This window comes from Rhipicephalus microplus, unplaced genomic scaffold, assembly GCF_043290135.1.
Source record: "Rhipicephalus microplus isolate Deutch F79 unplaced genomic scaffold, USDA_Rmic scaffold_224, whole genome shotgun sequence".
Lineage (NCBI taxonomy): Eukaryota > Metazoa > Arthropoda > Arachnida > Ixodida > Ixodidae > Rhipicephalus > Rhipicephalus microplus.
Genome location: NW_027464795.1, coordinates 132,501 through 145,000, shown reverse-complemented (window position 1 = coordinate 145,000; position 12,500 = coordinate 132,501). Strand labels below are relative to the sequence as shown.

The 12,500-nt window shown below is 60.7% G+C and overlaps 2 non-coding genes across 2 annotated transcripts; both read right to left on the bottom strand.

Annotated features, from left to right (window-relative positions):
* Window positions 1-504: 504 nt before the first annotated feature.
* On the bottom strand, window positions 505-657 carry LOC142792507 (5.8S ribosomal RNA). The gene has a single exon (XR_012890977.1). It is a non-coding gene; the product is annotated as a 5.8S ribosomal RNA (ribosomal RNA).
* Window positions 658-2,376: 1,719 nt separating this feature from the next.
* LOC142792523 (small subunit ribosomal RNA) lies at window positions 2,377-4,191 on the bottom strand. The gene has a single exon (XR_012890992.1). It is a non-coding gene; the product is annotated as a small subunit ribosomal RNA (ribosomal RNA).
* Window positions 4,192-12,500: the final 8,309 nt, after the last annotated feature.

Sequence of the window (12,500 nt, the reverse complement as noted above, 5' to 3'; positions counted from 1 at the left end):
TTCGCGCGGCAAAGCCTGGAGGAGGCACGGCCCCGCAGCGTGTTCGAGCGCCCGGTCTACGGGACACCCTGCTTACTTCGAGGGCAACAAGCGCAACGCAAGGCTGCGATCTCGCGCACTTTGCGCACGGCTGGAGAAGCTTTGCTGGCCGGCTTTCGCTCCTCGTGTTTACCGTGCGTTAAAGTTGCGCGTCCGTGGCTCTCGCAGCTCTTGCGCGCCCGGTCGCAGAGAGGAGTACGCAACCTCGACCGCACTTTCCCTGCAGGCTTCCTTCCGACTCGAAGTCCTGCGGCGGTCTCAACGAGGTGCCACATCCTCAATGCAGTCGGTCGCCCCCGTTTCGGTTGGGCTCTGGCACGACGGTCGCCACCGTCTCGCCCTTGAGTGGCCGCTGTTGGCGCTCGCTGTGAGGTGTTCAGCGTGCTGTCCGTGTTGCCGACGCGGTCAAAACGAGTCGACGGCTCACGTTCCCTTGTGCGCCGAAGGCTCTCTTGATATGTGATCCGACCCTCAGACAGACGAAGCCAAGGGAAGACCCAAGGCCGCAATGTGCGTTCAAAGAATCAGTGCTCAGTGTGTCCTGCAATTCACACCAAGTCTCGCAGCTGGCTGCGTTCTTCATCGACCCGAGAACCGAGTGATCCACCGCTTAGAGTCGTGAAAAAGTGTTTGTTCAATTCCGTACAGTCAAAACCAAACGTTTCTGGCACTCGGCCAAACAGTGGCCAAGAAGGGCGCTTTTCAGCGCACGCTTGGACTCCAAAACTCTGCCGCGCCTTTTTCGGCTGCCGCAAATCGAGCAAACGGTGTGTTTCGGACGGCGTTTCGCTTCCGCTACTTGCGAGTGCTTTCGTGGTCCACCCCTCTATAAATACTCGGGAGGCGTCGAAGCCGGTTCTCCAAGCCGGACCCGTAGGTATCGTTGTGTGCTCGCTCTCATTGGCCCGCCTAACCAGAAAATGCCTGCGGTACACCCATTTGGATAAGAGTGCACGCAGATGCGGGCCTCGACGGCTACACATTTCCTCGGGCGGCCGCCTCCCGGCCTCCGTGGAGCGCGGGATGCACGGTCCCATCGACAAGCCTCTCCCGTTTTTACCGTGGCGTCGCGGTTCACCACGGCGGGCGGGTCGGTCTCCTCCGCATAAAAAGGGGGACCCCCGCTTTTTGTTCCACGAAATCGCACAAGCTTTTTTCGCATCCACGGTTTGCCACCGCACACCAAAATGCCGATCCGGCTGCCTACTTTAGCCAACAGGTGGAGCCAGGCGCGCCGTACTTGCGCGGCACTTCCCACGTCCACCGAAGTCGGTGCCAAGGACCACTTTCGGCGCCGGAGCCGCGTACGAGCCTACTCGAGGCGGAAGAACGAAGCCAGCAAGGGCCTGGCCGCAAGTGCGTTCAATTGTCGGGACGTCCAAGTCCCTCGTTCTTCCGTGCTTCCTCTTTCGGCAAGTCGTTGCGGCACCTTCCCAAAGCGCGCAGACCCGCTAATCGCGACGAGCGCGACGTGGCCGTGCCGCCTTTCCCTCGGCAGCAAGCAAAACGCCTGGCAACGTCGACGCTCCCCTAACCGCGATCTCGCACCGTGTTTCGTGTGGCGAATTCAAAAGCCGGCCGGCGCTGCTGCAACCATTACGGTCGGTACGCATACGCCGCGGAGGGCGGGACGGTCATCGGAGCGTGCGGTTCCTCCATCGAGTACTGCGCACCTCGGCCGTCACATCGCCGTGCCATGACCGGCCGCGCGTCAACGCGAACCGGTGCCAGCGAGATCCCTCGCCTGCAAGAACCGACCGGCAGCCTCCGTCACCCGAGGACGCGGAGGCGCTTGCCGCGGACGGCGGGACGGTATGCACTGGTGCACAGCGGACCCGTCACATCGCCAGTTCCTTGACCGACCGCCGACGCTTGTGCCGTTCCTCTCGTACTTGGCAGTCGCCGCGCGATTGTCGGGTCTCGTTCTTGCACGCTCGAACGGTCGGGAGGGCACTCGGCTGGCGTTTCGGGAACGCGCAGCCTCGCCTTCTACCGACGTAACCACGACTCGCCGTTCGCGCTCCGCCGCTCCTGTTTACAGTACTAGGCGGTCCCGCAGCGGTCGGGTCGCGCATTTCGAGCGCTTCGAGCCACGGTGCAGTGGCGGGTCGAAAGCCGACCTATGAGTGCGTTGCGCCGTTTGTACCCGCGTCCGCCACCTGGCCGACCGTCCAAGGTCGCGGTGTTGGCGTCCGCTGGGCGCAACAATTTGTCACGGGGTGCCGCTCCACATTCAGGCAGCCCCGTGGGGAAAAGCCGACCCCGCGTCCAAACGGGGTCAGCGGCAGAAAGTGTCGGGCGCAGACGCAGCTGAGGCGCTCACCCTTCACAATCCGTTAATGATCCTTCCGCAGGTTCACCTACGGAAACCTTGTTACGACTTTTACTTCCTCTAAATGATCAAGTTTGGTCATCTTTCCAACAGACCGGCGCAACCGAAAGGCCGCGCCGGACATCGGTCCGAAGACCTCACTAAATCATTCAATCGGTAGTAGCGACGGGCGGTGTGTACAAAGGGCAGGGACGTAATCAACGCGAGCTTATGACTCGCGCTTACTGGGAATTCCTCGTTCAAGGGGAACAATTGCAAGCCCCTATCCCAATCACGAAAGAAGTTCCACGGGTTACCCAGTCTTTTCAGACAGGGATAAAGACACGCTGCTTCCTTCAGTGTAGCGCGCGTGCGGCCCCGGACATCTAAGGGCATCACAGACCTGTTATTGCTCTGTTTCGTGCGGCTAGGAGCCGCTTGTCCCTCTAAGAAGGTTGTAAGGTGCTGGGAACCCCGCACCTATTTAATAGGCTAGAGTCTCGTTCGTTATCGGAATTAACCAGACAAATCGCTCCACCAACTAAGAACGGCCATGCACCACCATCCACCGAATCAAGAAAGAGCTCTCAATCTGTCAATCCTCCCAGTGTCCGGGCCGGGTAAGTTTTCCCGTGTTGAGTCAAATTAAGCCGCAGGCTCCACTCCTGGTGGTGCCCTTCCGTCAATTCCTTTAAGTTTCAGCTTTGCAACCATACTTCCCCCGGAACCCAAATACTTTGGTTTCCCGGAAGCTGCCCGCCGAGTCATTTGAGTAACTCAGGCGGATCGCTGGTTGGCATCGTTTATGGTCAGAACTAGGGCGGTATCTGATCGCCTTCGAACCTCTGACTTTCGTTCTTGATCAATGAAAACATTCTTGGCAAATGCTTTCGCAGTAGTTCGTCTTGCGACGGTCCAAGAATTTCACCTCTAGCGCCGCAATACGAATGCCCCCGTCCGTCCCTCTTAATCATTACCTCGTATTCCAAAAACCAACAGAACAGAAACGAGGTCTTGTTCTATTATTCCATGCAAGTTTATTCAGGCGACTCGCCTGCGTTGAGCACTCTAATTTTTTCAAAGTAAAAGCACCGGCCATCTCGAGGCACACAATGAAGTGCACCAAGAAAGAACCGGCATGATGTTCAGTCCGAGCCGTCGCATCGGGTAGATGCACTACTCGTCTGGAACTGAGATCCAACTACGAGCTTTTTAACCGCAGCAGCTTTAGTATACGCTATTGGAGCTGGAATTACCGCGGCTGCTGGCACCAGACTTGCCCTCCAATTGATCCTCGTTAAAGGATTTAGAGTGTACTCATTTCAATTACGGGGCCTCAAAAGAGTCCCGTATTGTTATTTTTCGTCACTACCTCCCCGTGCCGGGAGTGGGTAATTTGCGCGCCTGCTGCCTTCCTTGGATGTGGTAGCCGTTTCTCAGGCTCCCTCTCCGGAATCGAACCCTGATTCTCCGTTACCCGTAACAACCATGGTAAGCAAGTAACCTACCATCGAAAGTTGATAAGGCAGACACTTGAAAGAAACGTCGCCGGCTCGTGGCCATGCGATCAGCACAAAGTTATCCAGAGTCACCACACAATACGGGCCGAAACCCGATCGATCTTGGTCTAATAAAAGCACCCGTTACCCAAAGGGCTCCAGGCTCACTGCATGTATTAGCTCTAGAATTGCCACAGTTATCCAAGTAGGAAGAAACGATCTAAGGAACCATAACTGATTTAATGAGCCATTCGCGGTTTCGCCTTATTTCGGCATGTACTTAGACATGCATGGCTTAATCTTTGAGACAAGCATATGATTACTGGCAGGATCAACCAGGTAATCGTTCGACTGCGCGTCCGTCCTCGCCCTCGGCGGGCCGGACGCAGTCTGTGTGCGGCGGAGGCCACCTTCAGGCGCCCCAACACGCTTATTTTGCACTCCGAGATGACGGCGTTCGAGCTCGCTACGGCACAACCTTCCCGAAAGACGAGTGGGAGCCGTGCGGCAAGAAGCACGTTCATGCTCGCTCTTTTTCGTTGCATCGACTCGGTCGCGCCGTGCGGGTTGCCCAAGCCCGCTGCACTGTCGGTGGACCGGCCGGAACTAGCAACGGAGCCGAGACTGCAAAGCCGCCAGACGACGGGTCACGCCCGCGTCTTCGGCGCTTTCGCATCTGAATCGCCCGAGGACGACACGGAACACACCTCGATATCGTGGTAAAACGGCACCGTCCGACAACCAGCCCCTAACGCATCAAGCGGATGAGGCTGCAGACGACTGCCGTGGATTCCCCTGGAGCAGACCCGAGGACACGCTTGACGAGGCCGAAGCCCGCCGCATATCAGACACCCGGTCGCTTTCGCGTACGCCGCTCACGAGAACCCCCACATAATAGCAGCGATAAGTACCCAGACCTCCTTGGGCCCTAATACGAGCGTACTCGAGAAAATTTCACCGCGGGTGTGCCCCGAAACGTGTGGCATGTTGAGCGTGCCACAAGTCTACGTCGCTCTCAAACCCGCCGAGGTCGTAGAATTTGCGACCCTACTCACGAAATTCCCACCGAGGATACGGCCGCAAACGTACCGCACCTTGGGTAGGCCACGAGTTTGTGCAACACTACGCTGACGGCACAGCACCGAGGTCGTGCGCGCACGCACGGGAAAATTCCGCCGCGGTTTCTGCCGAAAACGTGAGGCACCACGACTCTCCGCAAGTTCGCGTCGACTGCGAAAGACCGAAGTCGTGAACGACGTGTCCGCTACTCGCCGCCGACACGCTGGACACCAAACGTACAACGACTCGACGGCGTCGTAGAGGCCCACGACGCGGTTTTCCTTAACGACGTCTCGGCGTGGCACCGACAGGTTAGAACGGCCGACCAACGTTCCCTGTCCGCCGTTCGGCTCAGTCGAAGGGCTCGGCGACTTCGGCAACGCTGCGAAGCCGCACGGTGACGCACGCCATGTCCCCATTTTTTTTTTTCTTTCTGCGTCTGCCGGGGTGCCCCTATAATAGCAGCGATAAGCACCCAGACCGCCGTGGGTCGCTCGCCCCGGCTGACGTGGTTTTTCGTACTCCTGCGGCGGTCGCCGTCAAGCACGTCCAAATACGCTACTTTCGTGGGCGCATTCACGCTCTTTCGCTTCGCCGGAGTGCCAGCACTCACTCTGCCAAAAACGGCGAACATCCGAGCGGCGGTTCCCACTTTTGCGTCGGCGTCGCAAACCCCGCCCCGGCAGACGAGGTTTGCCGTACTCGTGCGACGGTGGCCGGCGGGCACGTCGAAAGACGCCGATATCGTGCGCGAATTGGCGCACCTTGGCTTCACCGGAGTGCCGCCACTGACTCCTCCAAAAACGGCGAAGATCCGAGCGGCGCTTCCCACTTTCGCATCGGCGTCCCGAACTCCGCCCCGGCTGACGCGGTTTACCGTACTCGTGCGACGGTCGCCGGCGAGCACGTGGAAAGACGCCGATATCGTGCCCGAATCGGCTCCGTTCGGCTTCGCCGGAGTGCCAGCACTGGCTCGGCGAAAGACGACGAACATCCGAGCGACGGTTCTCACTATTGCGTACGCGTCGCAAACCCCGCCCCGGCAGACGCACTTTGCCGTACTCGTGCGACGGTCGCCGGCGAGCACGTAGAAAGACGCCGATATCGTGCCGGAATCGGCCCCGTTTGGCTTCGCCGGAGTGCCAGCACTCACTCGGCCACAAACGGCGAACATCCGAGCGGCGGTTCCCACTTAGCCGTCGGCGTCCCGAACTCCGCCCCGGCAGACGCGGTTGCCGAGCTCGTGCGACTAGCGACCGCGAAGCCGTCTCGCGACGCCGCTTTCGTGCGCGGCTCCCACTGCGACCTGGGTCACCCGAGGTCGACGAGCAAAAAAGAATGTCGAAAAAAATTTTTTTTTTTTTTTTTGCGTCTGCCGGGGTGCCCCTATAATAGCAGCGATAAGCACCCAGACCGCCATGGGTCGCTCGCCCCGGCTGACGTGGTTTTTCGTTTTCCTGCGGTGGTCGTCGTCAAGCACGTCCAAACACGCCACTTTCGTGGGCGCATTCGCGCTCTTTCGCTTCGCCGGAGTGCCAGCACTCACTCTGCCAAAAACGGCGAACATCCGAGCGGCGGTTCCCACTTTTGCGTCGGCGTCGCAAACCCCGCCCCGGCAGACGAGGTTTGCCGTACTCGTGCGACGGTGGCCGGCGGGCACGTCGAAAGACGCCGATATCGTGCGCGAATTGGCGCACCTTGGCTTCACCGGAGTGCCGCCACTGACTCCTCCAAAAACGGCGAAGATCCGAGCGGCGCTTCCCACTTTCGCATCGGCGTCCCGAACTCCGCCCCGGCTGACGCGGTTTACCGTACTCGTGCGACGGTCGCCGGCGAGCACGTGGAAAGACGCCGATATCGTGCCCGAATCGGCTCCGTTCGGCTTCGCCGGATTGCCAGCACTGGCTCGGCGAAAGACGACGAACATCCGAGCGACGGTTCTCACTATTGCGTACGCGTCGCAAACCCCGCCCCGGCAGACGCACTTTGCCGTACTCGTGCGACGGTCGCCGGCGAGCACGTAGAAAGACGCCGATATCGTGCCGGAATCGGCCCCGTTTGGCTTCGCCGGAGTGCCAGCACTCACTCGGCCACAAACGGCGAACATCCGAGCGGCGGTTCCCACTTAGCCGTCGGCGTCCCGAACTCCGCCCCGGCAGACGCGGTTGCCGAGCTCGTGCGACTAGCGACCGCGAAGCCGTCTCGCGACGCCGCTTTCGTGCGCGGCTCCCACTGCGACCTGGGTCACCCGAGGTCGACGAGCAAAAAAGAATGTCGAAAAAAATTTTTTTTTTTTTTTTTGCGTCTGCCGGGGTGCCCCTATAATAGCAGCGATAAGCACCCAGACCGCCATGGGTCGCTCGCCCCGGCTGACGTGGTTTTTCGTTTTCCTGCGGTGGTCGTCGTCAAGCACGTCCAAACACGCCACTTTCGTGGGCGCATTCGCGCTCTTTCGCTTCGCCGGAGTGCCAGCACTCACTCTGCCAAAAACGGCGAACATCCTAGTGGCGGTTCCCACTTTTGCGTCGGCGTCGCCAACCCCGCCCCGGCATACGCGGTTTGCCGTACTCGTGCGGCGGTGGCCGGCGGGCACGTCGAAAGACACCGATATCGTGCGCGAGTCGATGCTTCTTGGTCTCGCAGGAGGGCCGCCACTCACTCCTGCAAAAACGGCGAAGATCCGAGCGGCGCTTCCCACTTTTTCGTCGACGTCGCAAACCTCGCCCCGGCAGACGCGCTTTGCCGTACTCGTGCGACGGTCGCCGGCGAGCACGTCGAAATACGCCGATATCGTGCCCGAATCGGCCCCGTTTCGCTTCGCCGGAGTGCCAGCACTCGCTCGGCCAAAGACGACGAACATCCGAGCGACGGTTCCCACTATTGCGTACGCGTCGCGAACCCCGCCCCGGCAGACGCGGTTTGCCGTACTCGTGCGGCGGTGGCCGGCGGGCACGTCGAAAGACGCCGATATCGTGCACGAATTGGCGCTCCTTGGCTTCACCGGAGTGCCAGCACTCACTCGGCCAAAAACGGCGAACATCCGAGCAGCGGTACCCACTTAGCCGTCGGCATCCCGAACTCCGCGCCGGCTGACGCGGTTGCCGAGCTCGTGCGACTAGCGACCGCGAACGCGTCTCGCGACGCCGCTTTCGTGCGCGGCTCCCATTGCGACCTGGGTTACCCGAGCTCGACCAGCAAAAAAGAAGGTCGAAAATTTTTTTTTTTTTTTTCTGCGTCTGCCGGGGTGCCCCTATAATAGCAGCGATAAGCACCCAGACCGCCGTGTGTCGCTCGCCCCGGCTGACGTGGTTTTTCGTACTCCTGCAGCGGTCGCCGTCACGCACGTCCAAATACGCCACTTTCGTGGGCGCATTCGCGCTCTTTCGCGTCGCCGGAGTGCCAGCACTCACTCTGCCAAAAACGGCCAACATCCGAGCGGCGGTTCCCACTTTTGCGTCGGCGTCGTAAACCCCGCCCCGGCAGACGCGGTTTGCCCTACTCGTGCGACGGTCGCCGGCGAGCGCGTCGAAAGACGCCGATATCGTGCGCTAATTGGCGCTCCTTGGCTTCTCCGGAGTGCCGCCACTCACTCCTCCAAAAACGGCGAAGATCCGAGCGGCGTTCTCCACTTTCGCATCGGCGTCCCGAACTCCGCCCGGGCTGACGCGGTTTACCGTACTCGTGCGACGGTCGCCGGCGGGCACGTCGAAAGACGCCGATATCGTGCCGTAATCGGCCCCGTTTGGCTTCGCCCGTGTGCCAGCACTCACTCGGCCAAAAACGGCGAACATCCGAGCAGCGTTTCCCACTTTCGCATCGGCGTCCCGAAGCCCGCCCCGGCAGACGCGGTTTGCCCTACTCGAGCGACGGTCGCCGGCGATCACGTCGAAAGGCGCCGAATTCGTGCACGAATCGATGCTTCTTGGTCTCGCAGGAGGGCCGCCACTCACTCCTGCAAAAACGGCGAAGATCCGAGTTGCGCTTCCCACTTTTTCGTCGGCGTCCCGAACTACGCCCCGGCTGACGCGGTTTACCGTACTCGTGCGACGGTCGCCGGCGGGCACTTCAAAATACGCCGATTTCGTGGGCGCATTCACGCTGTTTCGCTTCCCCGGAGTGCCAACACTCACTCTGCCGAAAGCGGCGATCATCCGAGCGGCGGTTCCCACTTTTGCGTCGGCTTCGCAAACGGCGCCCCGGCAGACGCGCTCGTGCGACGTACTCGTGCGACGGTCGCCGGCGAGCACGTCGAAAGACGCCGATATCGTGCTCGAATCGACCCCGTTTCGCTTCGCCGGAGTGCTGCCAGTCACGGCGCAGAAAACGGCGAACAAGTGTTTTTTTTTTTTTTTTCCTAGAATTTGTGTTATAGAAGGCACATTTGATATCGGACGATAATTTTCAACTTTATCACGCGCACCGATTTTCGTGTAGAGGTTTGCAAGTTTATGGGAATTTCTCCACTTGGAATAATGCGATTTAGTAGTACTACGAGAACTTCATGGATGTACTCAAGGGTACGGGGCAAGTCAGTTACGTCAACACCTGCAGATTTTTTACACTTCAAACTGAAAATTGTTGGTTGTGAGTCCTCGTGTGATATTAAAGGCCGATTCGCTAACACATAGAACAAAGAAAGAAAGGAAGAAAAAACGCCCGCGCTCGCTCAAGAAACCTGGGTTCGCAACAAGTGGCAACAACAAGCAACCGAGCGAGTGCGCCAAAACCCGTGGCGGCCGAACAAACGCGAAGTCCCAACCGCGTCAGCCGGGGCGGCACGGGACAGGAAAAATCACTTCAGCCGGGGCGGCGGGGCACCGAATAAACCTCGTCACCTCGTCGCAGGATAAAAGAGGAAACAAAAAGTCTAAACAGCGTCTGCTGGAGCGAATGCGTAATAAAACAACAACAACAACAAAAAAAAAAAACACCCGCGCTCAAGAAGTCTGCAATCACCACAAAAGGCGAGTGTGACCGAGCAGCGTCAGCCGGGGCCGTGCGGAAACGGAAAAACCGCGACTACCGGGGCGTCGAGGCACCGAAAAATCCACTTCAGCCGCGGCGAAAAAAAAAAACAAAAAGAAAGACGGAGGGGGGGGGGGGGAACCACGTCTGCCGGGGCGAAGGAAAAAAAAAACGCGTCTGCCGGGGCGAGCCCGGGTGCGGCACCACCGGGAAAACTGTGGCAAACAGACATGGCGATCGAGTGAGTGGGCCGCCAGCCAGGCTCAGCCAAAAAGTGCAAAGTCCGAACTGCGTCAGCCGGGGCGGCAAAAACCACGTCAGCCGGGGCGGCGCAAAAAACCGCGTCTGCCGGGGCGGCACGAAACCGCGTCAGCCGGGGCGGCGCGAAAACTGCGTCAGCCGGGGCGAAAGAAAAAAAAAAAAAAAACGCGTCTGCCGGGGCGAGCCCGGGTGCGGCACCACCGGGAAAACTGTGGCAAACAGACATGGCGATCGAGTGAGTGGGCCGCCAGCCAGGCACAGCCGAAAAGTGCAAAGTCCGAACCGTGTCAGCCGGGGCGGCAAAAAACCGCGTCAGCCGGGGCGGCGCAAAAAACCGCGTCTGCCGGGGCGGCACGAAACCGCGTCAGCCGGGGCGGCGCGAAAACTGCGTCAGCCGGGGCGAGCCCGGGTGCGGCACCACCGGGAAAACTGTGGCAAACAGACATGGCGATCGAGTGAGTGGGCCGCCAGCCAGGCTCAGCCAAAAAGTGCCAAGTCCGAACTGCGTCAGCCGGGGCGGCAAAAAACCGCGTCAGCCGGGGCGGCGCAAAAAACCGCGTCTGCCGGGGCGGCGCGAAAACCGCGTCTGCCGGGGCGGCGCGAAAACTGCGTCAGCCGGGGCGAAAGAAAAAAAAAAACGCGTCTGCCGGGGCGAGCCCGGGTGCGGCACCACCGGGAAAACTGTGGCAAACAGACATGGCGATCGAGTGAGTGGGCCGCCAGCAAGGCTCAGCCAAAAAGTGCTAAGTCCGAACTGCGTCAGCTGGGGCGGCAAAAAACCGCGTCTGCCGGGGCGGCACGAAACCGCGTCAGCCGGGGCGGCGCGAAAACCGCGTCTGCCGGGGCGGCACGAAACCGCGTCAGCCGGGGCGGCGCGAAAACTGCGTCAGCCGGGGCGAGCCCGGGTGCGGCACCACCGGGAAAACTGTGGCAAACAGACATGGCGATCGAGTGAGTGGGCCGCCAGCCAGGCACAGCCGAAAAGTGCTAAGTCCGAACTGCGTCAGCCGGGGCGGCAAAAACCGCGTCAGCCGGGGCGGCGCGAAAACCGCGTCTGCCGGGGCGGCACGAAACCGCGTCAGCCGGGGCGGCGCGAAAACTGCGTCAGCCGGGGCGAGCCCGGGTGCGGCACCACCGGGAAAACTGTGGCTAACAGACATGGCGATCGAGTGAGTGGGCCACCAGCCAGGCTCAGCCAAAAAGTGCTAAGTCCGAACTGCGTCAGCCGGGGCGGCAAAAACCGCGTCAGCCGGGGCGGCGCAAAAAACCGCGTCTGCCGGGGCGGCACGAAACCGCGTCAGCCGGGGCGGCGCGAAAACTGCGTCAGCCGGGGCGAAAGAAAAAAAAAAACGCGTCTGCCGGGGCGAGCCCGGGTGCGGCACCACCGGGAAAACTGTGGCAAACAGACATGGCGATCGAGTGAGTGGGCCGCCAGCCAGGCACAGCCGAAAAGTGCCAAGTCCGAACTGCGTCAGCCGGGGCGGCAAAAAACCGCGTCAGCCGGGGCGGCGCAAAAAACCGCGTCTGCCGGGGCGGCACGAAACCGCGTCAGCCGGGGCGGCGCGAAAACTGCGTCAGCCGGGGCGAGCCCGGGTGCGGCACCACCGGGAAAACTGTGGCAAACAGACATGGCGATCGAGTGAGTGGGCCGCCAGCCAGGCTCAGCCAAAAAGTGCCAAGTCCGAACTGCGTCAGCCGGGGCGGCGCAAAAAACCGCGTCTGCCGGGGCGGCGCGAAAACCGCGTCTGCCGGGGCGGCGCGAAAACTGCGTCAGCCGGGGCGAAAGAAAAAAAAAACGCGTCTGCCGGGGCGAGCCCGGGTGCGGCACCACCGGGAAAACTGTGGCAAACAGACATGGCGATCGAGTGAGTGGGCCGCCAGCAAGGCTCAGCCAAAAAGTGCCAAGTCCGAACTGCGTCAGCCGGGGCGGCAAAAAACCGCGTCTGCCGGGGCGGCACGAAACCGCGTCAGCCGGGGCGGCGCGAAAACCGCGTCTGCCGGGGCGGCACGAAACCGCGTCAGCCGGGGCGAGCCCGGGTGCGGCACCACCGGGAAAACTGTGGCAAACAGACATGGCGATCGAGTGAGTGGGCCGCCAGCCAGGCACAGCCGAAAAGTGCTAAGTCCGAACTGCGTCAGCCGGGGCGGCAAAAACCGCGTCAGCCGGGGCGGCGCAAAAACCGCGTCTGCCGGGGCGAATGCAAAAAAAACAAAGAAAAAAGCCCGCGCTTAATCAAAAGAAAACAAAGAAAAAAGCTTGCGCTTAATCAAAAGAAAACAAACAAAAAAAGTTCGCGCTTAAGCCTGGCGGTGGAACCACCGGGGCAAACAGACCTGGCGATCGAGTGAGTGGGCCGCCAGCCGGG